We start from the raw sequence: 21,611 nt of genomic DNA on the forward strand, positions 1-21,611 counted from the left end.
AGGAGCAATTACAACTTGATGGGTACTTAAGGCAGAGAAGAAAAACAAAAAAAAAAAGAAAAAAATTGGGGAAAACTTTTTATCAATACTGAGTTGGCTGAAAAGAAATTTTACTGCAATTTTGTTTAATTGCGACTTTTATTTCAGTGTGTCTACATAGAGGAACCAACTGCATTTCCCAAATATTTTAGTAAAACTGTATTTGCTTTCTGACAGATCTCTAACAGCATCTTCACCTATTCAGCCTTTAAACTAAAAAGACCCTGAAAATCCCCTTCATGGGCTAATTTCAAATGTGCAGGTTTTATTTCTAATTGAAATTCTTATTTGGAAATCCACTATGAAAAGCGACTTTTTTCATTCCTTGTGTCTCAGAACAGTAAGCATACAAAATAAACACATGAAGGTAAAATCCCGTTTGGTTTTTGCCCAACATAGACTTTAAATAACACTGCTCAAATACTTCGAGTTAAATATGTACAAAGACTGCTGGATCCACATTCCTGAATGAATTTATACTAGACCTGGCTCATTTGAGAATTAGCCACCAACATGAAAACCCTTTATCAAGTTTTCTACAAGAACCACCAACTCCTATTCATTTTTATAGGTAGGATGTAACAGCTTCTTAGACTGGCAGCTCCCGATTTCCCGTCTTAACTGGCTGAGCAGAAATACAGAAGGCTTACATGAAAAAACCTAGACTTCATCAGTGCTGTAAGGAAAAACTCTACTTCTATAATCCACAGAAATTGTTAGAGTGTACTCAGACAACCACAGACTAAGGAAAATCAGCCAAGGCAATGTATTTTAGCTGAGATTCTAACAATATATATGGGCTTTTGCTGGAGAGAAAAGACTGTGGGAAGAAACAGATGGAGAGATGCCATGCTGCTGGTCTTTGCTCATGTGACTGGAAAGCTAGAGACAAAAGCATAACTTTTTAAACATTTTTATGAACAAAAAGCCAAGTTTAGAGTCTCATGAAAATACTGCCCAGCAATAAGATTTAAAGAAGGATTATTTTTTCCTGCCAAGTAGAAATTGCAGTTTTCACTTCTTCAGCCCATCAACCACCACTACTTTTATTGCACCATGTGTAAAAACTTCTTTATCTGTACAATAAATAGTACAATATAACCTAAATTCTGCATGGAAATTCCTGAGTGAAAGTAGTAATGATATTTGTCTCTTTCAGAATATATAAACCCATCAAAACAAACACTTAAAAATTGAAGAATGTAAAAAGAAACAAATGATATATTGTCTTGATTCAGAAAATGTTCTAAAAGTACAGAGAGAGGTAAATTTTTATTGGTGAGGGTGAGGCTAAATCTGTATTGAGCTGTATGTCTCAGAAGATGAACCTTTTGACCAACAGCTTTCTTTAAAGAAAAAGAAAAAAACAGAAAAACAACAAAAAAAAAGAAACCTCTCTTTATCCAGGCTAAAAGTTCAAGTCTGATTTCACTGGTTTTGTGCAAGCAAAACTCTTCCCCTGGCAGCTGCCTATAGAGGAGGTGACATAGGAGGTCTCTTCCAACTCTCATCTCTGATTCATTTATCTTTGAGGCATGCCACGAGCCTCATCATTGTTTCTGAATTATCTGGTGACCAGCATTATTTCCAAACAACCTCACGTGGTCCCCAGTACTTTTATGTACAGGCTAAATTTCTGTGTCATGTAACTAACTGCCTTTATTGATGGAGGAAGACAGATGTGGCATCAGTGCTTTCCCTTCTCCACTCAGAATCGCCAATGAGGCCCCATGAAGTGCCTCTGCAACTGGCAGCATGAATGCATTTGTCCCCATCTCATGACAGGTACACCTCTGAGAAAAGGTGATGTTGCATATTCATTCACCAGAGGTCAGCATGGGAGGTATAAACAGAATGTATTTATATGTATAACGCCTCAACTTTCTAAAGCATTATTTAATCTATTTCCTTCATGAGTATGCATTATGCTGAATATGCATGGGTCTGTATAAAGCATTTCTGGAGTCTGCTGCTGTAAGAGGTCAGAGTAGTAAACTTGCATAGACAGAAAACAGCACTAGCAACCACCACACTTTATTAATATACTCTCTAACTTGAAAGAAAAAAGGAGGAAAAAGACAGGCTGCTGTGAAGAAGACAGAAGTGCTGAAATGAGAGTGCTGGGCCAGGATTACAGAGCCAGGCTGTCCTGCACTTCCGGGAACAGGTGACAGAACTGTAAATTTTTGAAAGCAGCCACTGATTTTTTAATATTGTCTAGAAATAAAAGCAGCCAAGCTCTCAGAGATTTGTGTAATTCCTCTTGAGCCAAGTGGCCCACTACTCAGAACATCTGAAAAGTGCCTAAAACAGATATGAAATCTGGCACACATGGAAAGAGATTTTAAAAACATCCAGCTTGGCACAGCTAAAAATCTGGGCATTCCGTTTCTGCATTCTTCTTTTTCCACAAGCAAAATGATTGACTGTACTTTACAGGAGATATTTCACGAAGTTCTGTGGTGGTGGAAAGCAGCTTTTTACAGTGAAGGACTGTTCACAGAATTGCAATTTAATTATGGTTTCCTACTTGAAAAAAGCGTTTATTGTCAGTGTTCTCCTTTAGCTGTGCAGTGTTTCCCCCCCAGCCAGACTATCTCGTCTTGTGGAAGGTGAGGTCACCAGGACACAGTACAGCAGCATTATCCATCTTGATCACTCTTCTTTGAAAGACCAGTATCTGGGGTAACAAGGTAAATCAGATATGCTTGTTATGAGTGAGATCCTGGCAACATCTGAAAAATACTTGTCTAAAGAAGAAGCAGCATGATCCTTTCTAATTTAGTAGACTTTCTTTAAAGAGGTCTAACATGGTGAGTGACTTTTCAGGATAGATAGGATGAAATGCGTCTTGATGCTGGCTAGATATGTGGAAGTTAACTCTAGGCAAAAAGGAAAACATGAGGGCAAGGTTGTGAGGAGAAAAGCAAAACTAATGTGGAAGATCTGGACAGGATTTGTAGAAAGAGAGAAGAAAAGCAGATAATATTGCTCTAAAAGTGTATTAAATTAATGTCCAAAAGTCACTATTCCAGTTCTGGACCAGCTGTCCTGGATGTCAGACAAACACAAAAATAACCTGTGTCCCAGAGAGGGTACAGTATAAGTGAGGGTGATGTATTATAAATATATTACAAGCAGAAGGGAATGAGGTAGTAGCTGCCATTTTACTTGCCCCGTATGTCTTCTTATTGTGATGTTTATTGAGGGCCTGGTAACATCCACACTTGTAGGAATATTTTGTATGTTTTGTGGTGCTGCTGGAGATGAAAAATAAGGATTCTGATTCTGAGTTGAACTGAATAAGATTTTTCCACCCTGTGGAGACAGTGTTCTCACAGGAGAATGCATAATTGGTACATAAACTCTGAATGATCCTGAAAGATACAGCAAGGCCATGAGAGGCCCAAAGAAGCTTAAGCAAGCAAGATATGAAGAAGCTGGAATTCACTGAGTTAATGAGAACTGTGGACTGTTGGCAAGCTTTCGAGGTCAAGTTCTCACGCCTGTGTTTAACCAATTATATGTTAGTCACTAAGGGTCTTCAAGACATGTATCCAATCATAATATGCCAAATCACTGTAAGTGCATGTAAGAAATAGTATATAAGGAGTTAAGGCTTTGTAATAAATTTGGCAATCGCTTGATCACATTGATCGTCTCTGCGTTGCCCGTGACTCCCGCGTCAACACCATCCCATCTTCATTTTTAATCCCTGAGGCTGAGGAAGTAGAACTCTTAAAAGGAATAACTTGTCCTTTTCTCATTTGTTTTTAATAAAACTAAGAATGAAAAAAAAATATTTTGAAAAGCAATTTGTTAAAATACTTGAAGGTGATGGGGTTTATTTGTTTTCAAGTTGCAGTTGCCTGTGAAAGGTTTTTGCACCATTTTCTGACAAGCTCAAGTTGTCTTTTATGACAAAGCGACTGTCCATTAACATTCTGAATGGACTTGGGGAGGCTGACATTACAGTATTGGAGGTCACCCCAATGGTCATTTCAGGCAATAATAAGAGACACTGGAGGTGATAGAGTTGCAAAAGCTGACAAAACAAAATGCAATCAAGAAAATCAATGAAATCAAGACTGCAATAATGATCAGGACCTGATAGGTCACAGGCCATGAAATTGGACTATGATCTTTGATGCAGGCAGAAAGAAGTCATTAGAAATGTCAGCAATGTCACAGAAATGTCAAAAATGTCACACTTACTTGTGTGAAGAGAGTTTACAATGGAAGTGGAAAAGAGAAAGTTCACACAATAATCATAGGCAGTATATTCCAGTTTTCTGGAGGTAAGAGAAGAAAAAAATAGTGAATAGTTTGAGCACAAACCAAGGACCAGTGTTTTGAAGCAGGTGAAAATTTAATGAGAACATAACCATAGAGGTACTGAAGATAAGACTCCTCTTAAAATATATAAAATATTGTTGGTAGAGAATAGCACAGAGAAGAACAGCCCCTTAGATTGTAGGGGCAAATGTCTTGTCCTGCAGTATATATTTTTTTATAGGCTTAAATGTTCTGGCACACAGGAAATAAGAAAATAACATATGTAGTGCATGATTTATGTAAAGTTTTAGTACCTACAAAACTCTACAACTTGGTTAAAATCACTGCATTGTAAGTTTACACATGCAGCAGGTCACATTAAGGTTCAAAAAAAATAATTAGAAATAAGAAATCGTAGTTGACAATTCCAACTCTAAATGCTGGAAACATGTCCTCTAGTCATTGTTCACAGTTGCCATTTGATCTGGTCATGAGAATTATGGTATATTAAGGGAAAAAAGACAATGTCAGGAGCAGAAGAGGAAGTAAATGAAGGGCACACCAACACTGAGAAATGAGTCAGTGATTTGATCTCCTGGAGTCTGCTGCTGTACAAATAGCAAACTCTTACTGAGTTTTATTTAAACAAAATTGTATTAGCACAGAGATGGATTCAGGGTCTGCTATGTGTCTTGTTCCCTGTCACAGGAGATTTTATACCCCTTTGAGATGAATCTGTAGTCCATTAGAAAAGATATCATGGAATCATAGGCTTATAAAGACATAATTTTAAAATTGTTTCAATGAAAGTCTATTTTTCAGCACCATAAAATGCAGCATTTCTTTCATTCACAGTAAAACAAATAAATGGTGTATATATATATTATGAAAATATACAGTAAGCATGATGGAAAAAAATGCTAAAAAAATCCAATATTAGTGACATGGTAAAGGTGATTTTTATAGCAGGTTATGATGCAGAGGAGCAAAATGCTTTGTAGCTGTTTATAGGTAGCTTCTCCCACATGCGAAGGACAGCATAGGGTATATCCTCAAAACACTGTTGGGCTGTGTAATAAATGAACAATCAGAGGGTGAGTGACAGCAGACATCTTCAGTCAGAAGCAGGATGCAAAAATTTAATAGAAAAGAAGACAGGCCACAGAGGTTCTTGAAGATACAGATGGCAAGTGTGCTTCTGAGTGAGCTCCCAGCAGGGAAACTGAAAACTAAGGGATAGGGGATGGTTCAAGGCAGACAAAACTTGGTTTAGATAGGTTGACCATGCACAGAGATCATTGCTGCTGTCAGATGCCCAGAAACCAAATGCACGAGAGAAAAAAATGAAATTGAGAGTAGGGAATTTTTTAAAAAAGAAGAAACAGAAGACAGCAGAACCATGCAACAGAAGTCAGATATATTTTAGATCTTTATCCTGAAATTCAATCAATTAATGCTAAAGCATATTAAAAACTACTTCCCTGGAGGGAGGCCAGAACGTTTGTTATCTTTCAAGATGCAGTTACCAGTTAAAATACTAAGAAGTATCAAATAAAAGAGTAATAAATTGACAAAGAAATATCTCCTTAGAAACAAATTCAAATTAAGTTGTTCTAGCCTATACAAATATATGGTAAAGTTCTTAGCAACTGTGAGCTGCAAAGCACATTTTCTTGTTATATGAATCTTGAACTATGATCAGGAGCTGACAGAGCAAAAGTTGACATTGTTGCTTTCCTTAAATTGACATCTTGTTTTAAGTTTTCCTCTCAAAATAAATATTGGCTGACTAAGAATCATAGTGCAGATTGCTGTGCAGTTTTGTAACCCCCAGACCTGTTATTTTCGTACTACTTCGGATGTTTTTGAATTTTTTAAGTGTCAGACCGTATAAATTTCAAATGTCCCTTTAAGGTATTTCGACATTTTTCTCATTATTGATGGTGAGTTAAAATCATTTTTTTGGAGGGCACACTATATGGCTTTCTCTATCTCATTTACCTTGGATATGAGTTTGTTACATTCCCAATTTTATAGGCAATAATGCAGCTGTGCTAGACATTTGCCAGTTGTTACTATGTCTTTTTTTTTTTTTTTTTTTAACTTGTGTGCTAAAGGCCATGAGGATTTAACATGAACAACTTGGTTAAATGAAATCTTTTGTCGAAATACACAGAACACTGTATGTAGGGAAGATCAGAATTTCCAGACTATAATAGAAAGCTTACATTATTAGGTTGGTTCTGTTGCTTTTCTTAACTACTTGTCCTGATAATTTAGGTTTGGGAATTGTCTTGCATTTTTTTTCCAATATAAAATGACAATTAACCAAGGTATCCTTTTTTCCTTTCTTCAATCCCAAAAAATCCTTAGAAGAAAAGAATTTCATTCTGAAGATTACATTTATGATCAAAAGTGAGGAAGGAATGCAGTGTACACTTGCTGAAGGAACCTGAGAAGGGATTACCCACAACTCAGATGAGTGCTCTAATCTTCAAGCTATAAAGACAGCTTCTCTCACATTCCCTGGCTGGATCGTTCTCAATTGGGATAAACAGTTCAGTAATGGGATAGCAGGAAAAAATTAGGCAGTTCAGAAACACTCACCAGAGCTGGGGTTAATTTCTATTTTCATGACTACATTTTAAGGCTTTCATTTCATTCTAGAAAGCATGAAAACAGGGTTAAAAAGCTCATGTATTTAATTAAAACATCTTAATTTTTTACTATTTGCAAATACTACAATTTTTCAAGCTTTTCAGCTCTATCTAAAAACATAAATGAAGAAGTACGGACCATGTTTAGGAACATATTTAAACCCAATACTTGTGTCATGCTGAAGCCAAAGGAACATAGACCTCTACACAGACACTTTACTAAATTATCACAAAAGGGATGCTAATTCTGGAATGTTTCTGAGAACAAAAAGCAATAAGCGATATCCTACTATTCTCATCCTTATGCCCTGGGTTCAGCAGTAGCAGTCATTTTCAATCCTTAGTAGCTGGTGCAATGCTGTGTTTTTTACTTTCGGCCTGGGAACAGCGCTGATAACACCGATGTTTTTAGTTACTGCTCAAATGTTTAGACTGGCCAAAGACTTTTTAAGTCTCATGCTCTGCCAGGGAGGAGGGGAAGACAGGAAGAAGCAGAGACAGGACACCTGACCCAAACTAGCCAAAGAAGTATTCCATACCACAGCAAGTCATGCCCAGGATGTAGAGCTGGGGGCAGTTACCCCGAAGGGCTAGTTCACAGCTAGGTCAGGCAGGATATTATCTGTCGGCGGGTGGTGAGCAGTTGTATTCTCTTCCCTTGTTATTTCCCTTATCATTATTATTATTGATGGTAGCAGCAGTGGTTTGTGTTATACCTTAGTTGCTGGACTGTTCTTATCTCAACCCGTGGGAGTTGCATTCTTTCGATTCTCCTCCCCATCCTTCCGGGAGTGCAGGGAAGAGAGGGGGAGGGAGTGAGAGAGCGACTGTGTGATTTATGACTGAGCTTAAACGACGATACCTTATCAAAATCAAGAAGTTACCATATAATACAGGCTGAGATTTCTGTGGCTTATATAGGCTGCAGCAGTAGGGACACAAAATCTTATATGGCTTTTTCCACATCGATACAGCAAAGCATTCATTCCATGCTTGACAGTCACAATATGGTTATAGTAACATATCAACAATGCATGTAGGATCTGAATCCTAAGCATTTAAGGTGAAGAGAGAGGTGAAGAGAGAGCATCTCCAGACCGTCCTCTGAACCTCAGATAAAAAGTCCACTGTGAAGGTGCCCCTCCCTCTCCAGTGACTGCACAGGGGCCCGAGGATCCTCCTGAAGTCTTGAACTCAGGCATTTCTAAAGGTGCCTACATTCAGGTAGGATACGCCCTAAAACTAACTGAAAAAAATAAAACAAAACCAACTTTTAACCATTAAAACAAATTAAAAACATAAGTATATTTTCCCCAAATAACATTCATACAATTAACTGAGAGACCACAGTGCTTTAGTTAAGACTTGATTCAGTTCCTGAAGACCTAAGTGTCTAAGCCATACCTAGATTAACAAAGACAATCAATACTAATTTATATCACTAGAAACTACAGAACTTGAGTAAAACAAAGAGTATTGTTTCTATAAATATTGCATGCTTCGACTCGCTCTGGCAAATACAGTTTTGTACAACTTTCCCTACAACCTGTATGAAAGTTATAGTTAAGTGAACAGACTTCACATCCAGTGAAACTGCTTGTGTTAAAACCCTATAATCCAAAGTGAAGAAATTGATTATCTTTACCAAGGCAAAAACAAGCAGCTGCAAAGCTGTAAAGCCAAAGAAAAGATGGGTCAGCATGAGTCACTGCTATTTTCATAATCAATTTTTCCAGTACTAGAAGGTTTCTCTGAATTTTTAGACAATAGCAGTAGGCTACCAAGCTGTCTTTCATATCTACATGACTCAGAGTTTCACCAAGGTGTTGTTATTCTTTTTTATCTGAAATGAGGCAAAGGAAACAGAAAATAAAGGTAGAAAACTCACCATCTGAAATTTTGGGGTTGTGAACAGAAATCACTGATAAAGGTCAATTAAAATGAATACTGTCATCATTATTTCTCAGAAAGATTATAGATGTTTTCCCACTGACACATAAGTAAGCAGATTTTTCTTACTTCCCATAAAGACTGCAATAAAGCTGTGCTTTTATATTCTCAATTGGTTACATTATTTTATATTTGCAGTTCAAAAGAGCAGTAATATAACCCCCCACCTGTTTAAAATGCAGTACATTATCATTTGGTTTATATGTATTGACTAGCTTAATTTTCACTCATTTAGAAACTTTCCCTTTTGTAGACACCCAGAGAAATTTCAGTAACTGAATTAGGAGGAACTATTGTGAGTAGGAAATGGAGAAGCACTTGGCTTACAATTTTTGTGGTGAGGCACTACCACTAGACCAAAACAGAACTCTGTTTTGCCACCTGCAGATTTTAACACTGAAGGTTTAGATTCCATAGAAAAAATTAATTTCTGGTTACATCGTTAAAAAGAACTGTCTTATTGTTTTGCATTGTCTTTTTCTTTTGGACTGATTTAATATTCTACGTCTCTGCAAAGGAGCAAGAAGAGATCAAGGCCATCGCCTTGGTCCCTGGACCACGTCCTGTGCAATATACAATACTTCAGGCCTAAAACTTCTACATGTAGTCCATCTCAGTCATCGAGTCTCTCACCCTGCCAGTGGAAAAAAAGAGACATGTTTGAAAGGTACTTATCAAGACTACTCTATACAACCATTGTAGGGTGTTGGGAATTGTCCTCTGGAGATGGTGGATGCACTATTTACTGTGGAAGCAGTAGACATCTCAGACAAAATATTTTGCTTTTAGATGATAGCTAAAATTAGGTATGATGAATCCCACCATAAACTTTTAAACTGCTAAGTTTATATGAGGAAACAGAGCATTATGAGGATAAATATGTTGAAGATTGTGAGTCAGATACTACTATATATAAGTGAACAGGCTATAACCATCCCAAAACATTGAAAGCCGGTAAGGATTCCAACTTGGCTGTAGAGCAGGCTTCTACTTTATGAACCTGAAGTAGCTTCCGCTTGAGGCCATTTCCTGAATTCACACTTCATCATAGTTCACATGAGTCCTTTGGATTTGCACCTTGTAGGGCAGCAGCTATTGTACAGTATCTGACTTAAAGCTGTATTTACTGTTAAAATTTGAGGCCATAATAATACTGTTGTATGCCAGACTCCTAAATAAAAGACATCTTCAAAACTTCTTAAATATAATAATGCAATTTAATGATGCAGAGTCAAGTGACTCTACATAAAAATGAAAAAGATACCAGAAGGTGTTTCTGCCTCCATCTTCTCCAGACAGGTGTTGTTTTCAGGGTTCATCATTCATTAAACTCTGTCAATATATTCTTTGGGTTTCAAAGAGAATGCATGAGCAAGTTTTAGGAAAGCAAAGTTGATATCAACTGTCACCATCAGAAAATAAAACTTGTATTAGCCTTTGGGACATAATTATTACATCATTATTTTAAATACAGAATACTATCAAACACTGGAAAAAAGTTCTGTGGCATTTCCCAATTGTGAAACACTCTTTCAGAGACAATAAATCACTTCTCAGACTTCAAATATTACCTCTCATCAGTACTGCGAGTTAAGCAGCAGGAATGACAGACATAAACCTTCATGCATTTCCTTTTGGGAGGGAGAATAATTGTACTAAGAAAGAACAGGTCAGAAGAAAGGGAAAATATTCCAAACTAATCAATTTTTGTAACCTTTCTTTCCCCCTGAAACAGAGGGGGAAAGTACAAACAGGCACTTGCTGACATGTGGGTGTTTTGATGAGGAAAGGCTGTAATCTCAAAGATAACATGTATGAAGTATAAAGCGGTTTCCAAGGAAACTATTTTTCAAATATCTCTCTTGCCAGATATTCATTGTTTTTATTGGCATCAATCTCTCTCACACATACCCTCCTCCTTTAACAGGATGATAAAATCCAAATGTTTCCAGATTCTGAGTTTTGGATTTGGCTGTCACACCATCTTTAATGATTGATTGTCCATAATAACATGCAGAAAATTTAAGATCTACTTCAAATTCTCTCTCAGTGAAGATAACTCAACTGTCCTAATGCAAACAATTTAAACATAAATAGTACTTAAAGTACTCAAGGAAACCCCATCTCTAAACTCGGCACCAAAACATTTGAAATACAAAAAATTCTGAAGGAGACATGCTCTAGCTAGATTTTTTCTCATTTCCAGTTGGCTTAAAAAAAAAAAAAAGAAGAAGAAAGATTTATAACAACAATAATGGATATATGTTTCTGGTTAGGTAATGGCCAATTAGAGCACTAATGCCCTGAGGCAAAACAATGGCTATTTACTTTTTCAAATCAGGTATAATCTAACTTGCAAAGATCAGCAGTTCGAAAGCTACTTGGAATGATTACATGACTAAATGTACTTCATGGCCATCCATGGAGAAAACATTTAAGAACTTAGCTATAAAAGTGAGAGGCACCTGTCTTCCTCTAAGAAATTACTTCTACACCAAGGTTTGCATCAAATACATTCCTGAACACTGGCAAAACAATTCCATTACAACCACATGAATAAGCCTGACTTCCAACCCAGAAGGCAATGAATCCACCTTACATTCTAAAAGACCTGCAAGTGGTGTCATTCCATTCCATATTTATATAAGACTCTGTAGGCTTGCAAGTAAAATACCCAAGCACATGCTTAACTTCTTGGGCTGACCTGTATACAGCTTTCAGTGGTGTAACAGTTGACTGAGACCAAGCAGATGGTTATGAATTTTGTTGGATGGAGGCCTAGATGCTGGCGAAGTATTTTATGACTCTCCTTAAGTCATTGTACCATTCCCTCTTTTGCCAGGATACTAATACAAGAAATAATTTTTCTTTACCCAAGAGTTTCCTTCTTGTGCACCTTCAGACTCCATCAGCATCCTTTCATTTTTCACCATCTGAAGTACACTGCTTTGTGAAGCTGCAGAGAAAACGATATTAATTTTGTCTCAGTAGAATTCTTAACATTAGAAAATAATATAAAATTTAGCAAACAAAAGAGGAAAAAATTGATCATACAAAATTGATCAGATTTTCAGTACTAGCATAGTACTCATTAAAACTAGTTGTCTAGCATGGATCACGTTGTGCCACAGCAGGTATTAACGCAGAACAAAATCCGCAGTCTCTTCACAATGTGTTTCCAGCCTGTATATGAGACAAGAGTCAACAGATGGAAGCAATCAGGTGAGTGAGGACAGGAAAATAAGAAAATGATAGCCAGCATGACAAGGAGTGGTCTCAAATCTCTGTAATTAAATCTTGCAAAGTGTTCCTAGTTTTCCCTGCAAAGCTGAGTTTGAATAGGTATCTGAAATGAACATCCGGCTCCAATCTGCTGGCCCACACCTTTTATTTCTATGTGACACTCGTATCACTAGATTTGCATGGGAGAGTGTTAGATTATATCTTACTGCATAGCCATTATTCATAATTTGAACACAATTTTATTTGTGAATATAAATGACAAATTACTTCATCTATTCATTGATGGCAGGGTGCTATGTTATCAGGAGACGTCCATTGAAAAGTTGTGAATTTCCTGCTTATGGAATAAGAGAGAGAACTCTAATTAGAGATGTTGTTGAACATTTTCTTATCACTGAGTTACTTTTTTTCATCCTGCTCCAAAATCTGTATCTGCGAACTGTTGCCATGTGATTGATGTTGAGCCCTCTGTTATGAGAGTTATGGTCTCCTTAGTCTGGCAGCTCTTCACTACTCAAAGAACACAACTGGGATGTGACCCTGCCAAGAAAGAGCGCTGAGTCCAAGTGGAAAGAAAAGTCAAACTTACAGATTCTCAATAGTATGACTGGGGCAGCTCCTTGGCTTCACTTTTTTTCATGAGAATTTCTACAAAGCTCCAGAAACTTTCTTAGTTTCATGAAGGTGCTGAAGCCCATCAATAGAGAAAACAAGCCCACTTCCAGATCAGTGTGGCTGCCTCTGCAAGTATTTACTTTCTTGAACAGTCCATCTCAATGGCATCTAGAGAAGAAAGAAACATATCCCTACCCAGGATCTGGTACATAAGCTGGAGAAAACACTGTGCAAAGTTCCCACATTTTGGACTTCAGAGGAGCAGAACAAAAGTCAGGTTCAATGTCATTAAGGATAAATAGAGGATACTATGAAAGAAATCTGCTTTTAATCAGTCTATTGTAATGAGTTGGAAGTATTTTTAAATTACCCCATAATTTATATGTTATTTGCTTAATGAGGTATTTCCTCATGACTTGTTAATGACTATTGTCAGGAAGACATCTAAAATGCAGGCTCATCTTGATCTTGCAGTATTTCTGTATATGCTTATCTTAATGAGAAGAGGCAGTCAGCATCTTGTATCTCTAGCCCCAAAATCAGCTATACATTTTGTAAAGTTCTGGTTGTTGCTGCTTTGTTTTGTTGGGGTTTTTAATTAACATTTGTAAAAAGAAAAACATTGATATTTTTAAACATTGTTTTCTAAATTCTTGATAACATTTTAAAAAGGAATGTATAAAGACCAGATCTATGCTCTTTCATCTTGTTGATGGCAATCCCTACCAAAATGCTTTTGCAAAATTTGGTATTCAGATGAGCTTTTCCTATGATCCAAGAACGTCACTGGGGCACTAGCACATGTGAAACAAAAGAACTGGTTAAAAAAATAGTTTTACTTTGCCCTTTCTGGCCTCTTTTTGAGTTTCTCTGATAATAGCCATGTTGGTTTTGGGCAGCTGCTGGGGGATTTATGTTCATTACTTATTTTTTTAAATCTACAACTTTTTCTTCCTCTTCCTTTTTTTTTTTTTTTAATAAGTAGCTGTTTCTGCAGGTCCAACAATAGGATCAGCAGGCTGTGCTGTAACAGGGAAAAGGCATTGTGTTGTGCCAGAGAATATCAGTAGGACTTTGAAACAAATTCTTCCTTTTGATGGGCAATATGACTTTACCTTTGCTTTGGCCATACTCTCTTCCTGTTGATTTATTATCTTTGGCAGGCCTTTTACTAAAGGTCTCAGTTATCCACAAATCTTAACTGAAAAGGGTTCACTCAGTTTTCGAAGAAAGTGTTCCCCTTGGCAGTTCACTTTCTGCTTCCCTGCTGCAAGACTTCAAACCAGGCTGTGACTAAGACTGTTAGCTGTGTGCTTGTGTATTGTGTTTTATCTTGGTGGACAGAAGCACTACAGAGGAGTAAGCTGGTAAAAATACGTGGGGATAAACTCCTCTTTCAAAAGGTGTACATATTTATTTTTTATTTGCTTCTTTTACTTCCTCTTTAGTTTCTCATCGTCACTTAAACAAAAGATTTGACTGCCCTTAAGAAAATTGCTAGCAGATGATAAGAGAAACCCTGTGTGCTGTGATCACAAAACTCAAGTCTGTGAAATCTATAGGGTTCAGTGCTCCAGCTTCAGCAGCAGCCTCTCCAGACATATTACAACAACCATAACCCTTCCTAAAGGCATGTTTGACTTGCTAATCAAACAGAACATGGCTGATATACTCCTGGATATCTTCTCTGAGCATTCCCAGACTGTCCCCAAGAAAGTGCATGAAAACACGTGAGAGTAGTCACACCACATCCTCCTCCAGAAGGGAAGACCATATCTCAAATAACAGGGACACTCTTGTCTTAGACTGCTGATGCCATGCTAGTTAAATGAAAACATTCTGTATTTTTCTTAAATGAGGCTTTCTCTTCCCAAGGCTGAGCTCCCTGTATGCTGTGCAGATCTCATAGATCGCTCTTCTTCCAGGAGTCAAAAACTTCAAAGGCAGCTACATTTGGGGATTCAGGAGTTTATTGCACAGTGTCCAACAGACAAAATTGGAGTTGATGTATATTGCTTCTGAGGATGCTAGTCCCATTTCCAGTAATTACTGAGAGTTGTTACAGCAGTTAGACTGAGTCTATGGAAATATAAGTTTACATGTTGATGAAGTTAAATGTGATATTCACATTCTTCTGCATTTGGGGAAAATACAAAATAAACCAAAAAAGCCCTTCACCATCCCCCCAGAAAATACCTAGTGAATATATCAGAGTAGCCTGAAACCAGAAACACTGGGAAGCACAGGAGAACGTGATTCAACCATTTATGGATTAGCAATGGGTATAGGTTTGCTCTAATACCTTGTATAGGGACCCAATGCAAATTACCTGGTTTTGGATGAATACCTTTCACAAGCCTTTAGAGTGACTTAAAATGTGGACCAGTTATCTCTGTATTTCATGCTTTCTGTATATCAGTAACGTTTTGTAGAATTTGTTTCAGTTACTTAATTTTATTTTTAACCTCACAAAAGAGCCAAAGAAATCAAAAAGAGTTTCTACCCAAATCCAATGGTACTCCAGCTAAATAAAAAAAAAGAGGATGCTTTATTACATTATAGAGGAAAAAAAATAAATTGGGGGTTGAGTTACAGCTTCTCTGAAAGGTCCATAAAAAATTCCTGTGTTGCCCACTGATAAAATACACCCGGTCTCAAATAATGTGGATACAACAGACAGTGCAAGGACACAGGAGATAGCTACCATATATATAGGCACGCAGTAACAGTCAAAAGGGGCTCACAGAGCAGTTGCATCTGACAACTGGCTGATAGGGTATTTACAACATGCAGAAAATTTGGGATGAGCAAGAGGACTCAAACTTTGGCAGGAAACTCTGGCCTTTTCTGAAGTTTGGAAATTATCAGGTCGCTTAGAAAAGAAGAACGTTCATGAACACTGATGCATTTCTTGTTTATAGTTAGAACCAAAGCACAGGTGGCAGACCATGAAAACACTGTTCTTACAGTACAGTCATTCAGATCTGAGCCAGCTAAAGCAGAAAGCTGGCAAGAAAGTGCATATATCTTCCTCTCCTCCTTCCCTCTGCCCCCATTATAGGGACAGCAAAGCAGAGATGGTTTAGTGAGGATGCACACTGCTGCATTGCAGCCAAGGAACATAAATAGAATGAAAGTCCTTCTGTCTCCAATGGGGGTAAAAAATAGATAGCTAGGGAAAAATATAAGAACAGGATAGCTGTTATTATATTATCAGGTAAGACTAATAATTTCCCAGAATCCTTTCCCAGCATAGAACAATTTATAGCTTAGAACTTCTCCAGCTTGTTTGCGAGAGAGTATATAGAAGGCTGCTCTCTGCAGTGATGCGCACAAGACGTTGCAGGCAATGTCCTCACCTCCAGACTGATGCTCTTTCTATGGTAGCCAAACCTTTGGCTATCATCATGACAGAGCATCCTCCTGCCTCCTTTTCTCTGGTCTTGAATCCACTTCCACACATGCTGAAGAAAGTGCTGTGCCATATTTCCTTAGTGCCCAAGAATTTGATAAAGTTTTTAGTCTCAGAGCTTTTTGTGGGGGAAGATGCAAAACATGCATAAGGTTACAGACTTTGCCATATAGCTATCCAAGTGTATTGACAGGAACTTGAAGCAGGAGATGTAGGTACAGACTAATCCACAGAAATGGTGGATGATATACAGAGCTTTCACACAGTTGTTTTGGGAAGTTATTTCCAAAAGACCTAATAAGTAGGCAAAGGCCATTCAGAACTTGGGCTGTGATCCATAGCACCATGGAAACACTAGCTTAACATTGAAAGAATCTCAGGAAGTAACAACAAATGCAAGAAATTCTGAAAGAAAGGAACTGAGAACAAAAATGAAAAACTGTCGTGCCAAATTGCACCCACACCTCGATACATTTAGCTCCCATACCTGAAAAACAAACATACAAATAACGTGTGGTAGCACTGTAAAAGGCTCACATTAAAGCACCAAGGAAATCAAAGGTACAGAATCACTTCTATCCAAAGGACAGGTTAGACTCTTCAACTGGCGAGGAGGTGTCCTGCAGACAGATACAACTACTGTTTTCAAACCCCAGAGTTCCTGAAAGGGTGGACTGTCTCTGTCTCCTGCAGTACAAGAACTGGGGTCCATAAGTTGAAGTTGATTGAAGACAGTTAAAAGTGAATGTAAAGAGAGTTTTTCATGCAGCATATTATAACTGATTGGTGGAGCTCCTTGCCAAAGGTAAAAATATATCTGTGCTTCATCATTTCCATACCTTAGGAGAGCCAAGCTAGAGAGGAAGGAGTCTTCGAAATTGAATTCCCAAGTGCACATCTGCGTCCAGGTGCTCAGGGATACAGAATCTCTTCTCTCCAAACTCATTTTTGCAGGCAGCAAATTTGTCCCACAGAAAATGCAGTCCTTTGACTATGAAGAAAGAGGTTTATTTCCATGAACATCACCATGCTGTGTCAGCTCTCAGCCCTAGCAGCCCAGACATGCTGAAAGGACACCAGCACAATGGGAGGCTGCTCTTGCTGCTGACAGGAGACAGCTGCACAGCTCCCTCAGCTCAGCCTGGATGCCTTCCACCATTACAGAAAGGCAGTGAAGGTGTCATATGCTGTGTCCAAAGGTGTTGACACCATTCTCATAGACACAGTGCTATCAAGAGCCCGATTAATGATTTCTTTGTTCAATATGCAATGGAAGCTTTTGTGAACAGCACTGTTATAGCAGCAGCTTTCATAATTTAGGAACAATGTTCAAAGAGAACATTGCTGTAGTGTGCACCAGTTAGATAGCTATCCATTATGAGACAGTGTCCTAAAAGGAAATAAAAACAGGAGACAAAACGTATTCTACCCAGTTACAAAAGTGTTTATAAAGGCAGAGAAAAAAAAATCCCACTTAGAAATGGGAGGAAGGAAGGGATGGAAGCTGCACAGGCTTACAACTGTGTCATGGAGTAAGGAACTTTATAGCAAGCTGTGTTAGAGGGGAATACAGACCTCTCAGCATACCTCCCACATGCCTGTGTAGTTACCTCTGTAAGTGACCTTCTGCCACCATCTAAACTAGAGCTGCCAATCCTTTCTGGATAGAATATTTTGGCAGAAAGGACTGTTTAAAAATCCCAGCAGGATGCCAAAATAGATATATAATTGTACATATCATCTGCAGCACTGCTCCTCTGCTTGGTATATACAGTGTCTTGAAAAAGACTCTGACCTCATAGAAAGCACTACCATTATTTAAAAGGCCAGTTCTGTGTCACAGTGTCTCAGCAGAAAAGTGTCTGAAGCAGAATGAGACCCTAAGCCATTGCATAACAAGAAGTGAGACCTTATCAGTAGATCTGAGCAGTGCAACTCAATCAAAAACAAAATGAAAGAAATTCCAGATTGGATTCCTAATTATGTTTTTAACCAGCATATACAGCACTAATTATATCAGAGGGTCGTTCTTTTGGATAAAGAACCATCCCCTGAAAATAATATTTTCCTTATCTTGCCACTTGCAAGATATGAAATTGTTTGCTAGGTATATGACTTACTGCATAATAACATATTATCCTAACTAATTACCTCTTCACTGATTCAAACACTATTTGAAAAAGTTCACATGATTTCCTGTTTTAAAAACAGTTTCAAAATGTAAACAGCAAACAGAAGAAAAATATATTTGAGTTCCTTCATGTTCCTGTATAAAGTATAAAGCAGCTGAAATGAGGTTTGAAGTAATCTTTATTTTTGTGAGTTTTTTCCCTTGCAAAAAAATAAAGTCAGATATTTGTCACTGTTTGAGGGTGGTTTTTTTTGCTGTCAGTGGCTACTTACATGATTTTTTTTGTCTGTCTTGTTTTTTTACATGCTTCAAAGATTAAGTACAGGATAATTTTCTTAGCCACAGTTAAAAGGATAGGATTGGTGAACATTTGACAAAGAAATTTTTTCTACCAACTGTTCCAGTCAAACAGATATTAATCACCTACATACTTTTTATGTCTGGTTTTCAATCATTCCAACAGCCTTTAAAAAAGAAATATATGTGAATTTCAAATACGTTTCTAATGCAAAAAAAAGAAATCAAAACAGGAAGAAATTTAAAAGTTATAAGAAATTTAATTTGGGTTTTTTGGTTTGAGGTTTTTTTTTCCATATTCATTCATCAGAAAAAAAATGGATAAAAAAGACTTTATCTTTTTTTTTTTTTTTTTTAGACATGAAAGAATACTACAGATCCTACCAAGAAGGCAGACAAAAAATACAAGTCTAAGAAAATACCAAGTGTTCACCAAAATAACCCAGCAGCTGACACATTTCCTCTGCAGGGAGCGCCTTTCACCAGTCATTCTTTGGGAGAGTTTCAAACTGTCCTGTCCTTTTGACATCCTCCATCCTCAACCCTGCAGTCTAAGGGCTGGTTAAGTCTGCACTATATGGTTAAGTCTGCCCTAAATTGCATTTTATTCCTCTGGTAATGTTCTGTTCAACGAGTCTCCCAAAGGCTACTGCGTTTAGTATCGAGCACCTCCGAAACGGATGCAATTTCACTGCAAAGTCACTAACCAATACCATCAAAAATCTAAAGAAAAATAAAAATTCACAGCTCTTATGTGTCTAAAAGTGTTGACTGATGAATGCACACCCTGGTATATATTACTTGTACCCACTGCATGAGTCAGTCAGATATAGCTACATTTACTGTCTGTCATAAAGCATTTAGAAAATTGCAGAGCTGGATCATAATGTTTTCGCCCTCCAGAAAAGTACTGCATGCTGTTCTGCCACATCTGGAAACTCTGAGGATTTATTTTGAAAAGCTGAATTTGTCTTAAGCCAGGTCACACGTTCAAAAATTATTCAAATATTAGTTTAAAATTTAGCAAAGTTCCAGAGGTAACTCAAAGTTACAAAACAGATGGCTTCAACATGAAAATAGCTGCACAGAGGGTAAAAACACCGCATAAAATATGCATCTATATTTGTATTTTCCAGTCTTCTCCGATGCCTAATCCATTACAGTCTCATTTGTCTGCTGCCTTCAACCCTAATATAAGTCTAAAATGAGTACTGTGAAATACTGAAAACTTAGTTGTACTCACTAAAAATGGCTGAACTAAGGTGAAAATAGCTTTCCCCTTTCACTGCTGTGGATAACTAAGCTAACACCGTAAAAGAATAGGTGCTGGAAGGAGTTTGCACACTTACATGTACTTAAGTGCATGCATTTATTTGTTGATATTCATTTCAGAAAGTTCTGTTTTCTTTAAAAACTACTGGAATTTGGGTAAGGAGGAAGAGACTGAGACCCCGGAGCAGTGACACGTGATTAACATAAATGGAGAACACTTTTTTGCTTGACTGTTTAAAAGGTTCTTGATTTGTTCAACCCTTTTTTAATCAGAAGCAGCTAGAGAATGAGAATTTATTCTCTGAAGACTCTGGCCTCTCAGACAGGAGAGAGGAATATAAACAGCTCTGATGACAACTCCAAAGGGTCATTCAGAAACTACAGAAAAACCTCACAAGCCTTTCTTTTCTAATATTCAGTAGGTAAAACATCCAGGGTGATCTTCATGCAGTAGAAAGTGGAGAAAGCAGTGAACAGAAATGCAAGGTAACTTTGAAGATTATCCCAGCTTCCCATGTTTAAAATGTGATTATTTGTGTGCCTACATTTATACCAATTAAATAGCTATTTGCTTCTTTGCATTTTTAATCTTCTGTCCCCAGAGACTTTACACAAAGATACCCAAGTTTTGTAGCAAGAATGACAGTGTTTCCAGTTGTTAGACATTTTCAAGACACCAAGCTATCACTTAAGGCTTGATGCACACAAAGGGAGATTGCTAGGGAGACTGCAGAATGCTGTCCACTAGATGTTTAAGCAAAGACAGACAAGCGTTTGCTGGGAACACATTAGGTACAGCGGATCAGCCTTGTTGAAAGGGAATGGTTTTCCAGACCTTAAAACAAAACTCTGCTCATGATGTAAGGTCATCTGCAGAAGACAGATGTTTGCCAAGGGTACTGCTCAAGGCTACAGTAACCCCATACAGCAGGAAATGTTTCCAGGAAAAAGCTGGTATTTCGATAGGGGCATATCCGGTCTCCAAACTCCCAGCAGTGCACTGCTTCCACAAACACTTTGTCAAGTGCAGTGTGATCTCCAAGAAGGCACTATGAAAAATAAGTCTATTTTATTTAATTTGTTCAGTAGAGAATACATGTGTAAGCTGTCTATCATGTTTTAGTAGGTCACCTTTCATAGCAGCCCTGCTTTAACTCCAGTAAATTGATAGTTAACTCAAGGCTACAGACACATGAACAAGGCAGGAACCTGGAACAAATCTCCCATGACATCTCCTGTGGTACCTCAGCAGCAACAAACAGCCTGTGCCTTAAAAGACAGATTCTAAAACCATGATTTACTCCCAGGTGACAAATGGGAATGTGCCCAACTCACTTGCAGTGCTGAGCCCATAGGATGGCTTACCATAAAGACTCAGTTACATGTCCATGTAAACTAAAACCCAGTCCAAACGTCGTCTTCACCTGGGGTTTTCTGGCCGATCCCAAAGGCTAAAAGTGTCAATAAATATATGGATGGACATCTATAGCTTACATGCATTCATCTGGCTTTTCTTTTTTCTTTTTTTGCAACATTCATTGCCACCTTCAGAGACTGAACCTCCTAAGAACTACAAATATCTGTTGAATACTGACAAAGGAAAGTTACTTGCTCTCAGGACTTCCCACAATGGAAAGTTTGACTGCTTCGGTTTCAGTACAGAAGTGAGAAACACTGTGTTCCACACCCTTAATATAGAAACAGGTATAACAATACAGAT

The sequence above is a fragment of the Pezoporus flaviventris genome, unplaced genomic scaffold, assembly GCF_033815535.1.
Source record: "Pezoporus flaviventris isolate CSIRO_AGI_PZ_B2104156 unplaced genomic scaffold, CSIRO_AGI_Pfla_v1 ptg000025l, whole genome shotgun sequence".
NCBI classification, from domain to species: domain Eukaryota; kingdom Metazoa; phylum Chordata; class Aves; order Psittaciformes; family Psittacidae; genus Pezoporus; species Pezoporus flaviventris.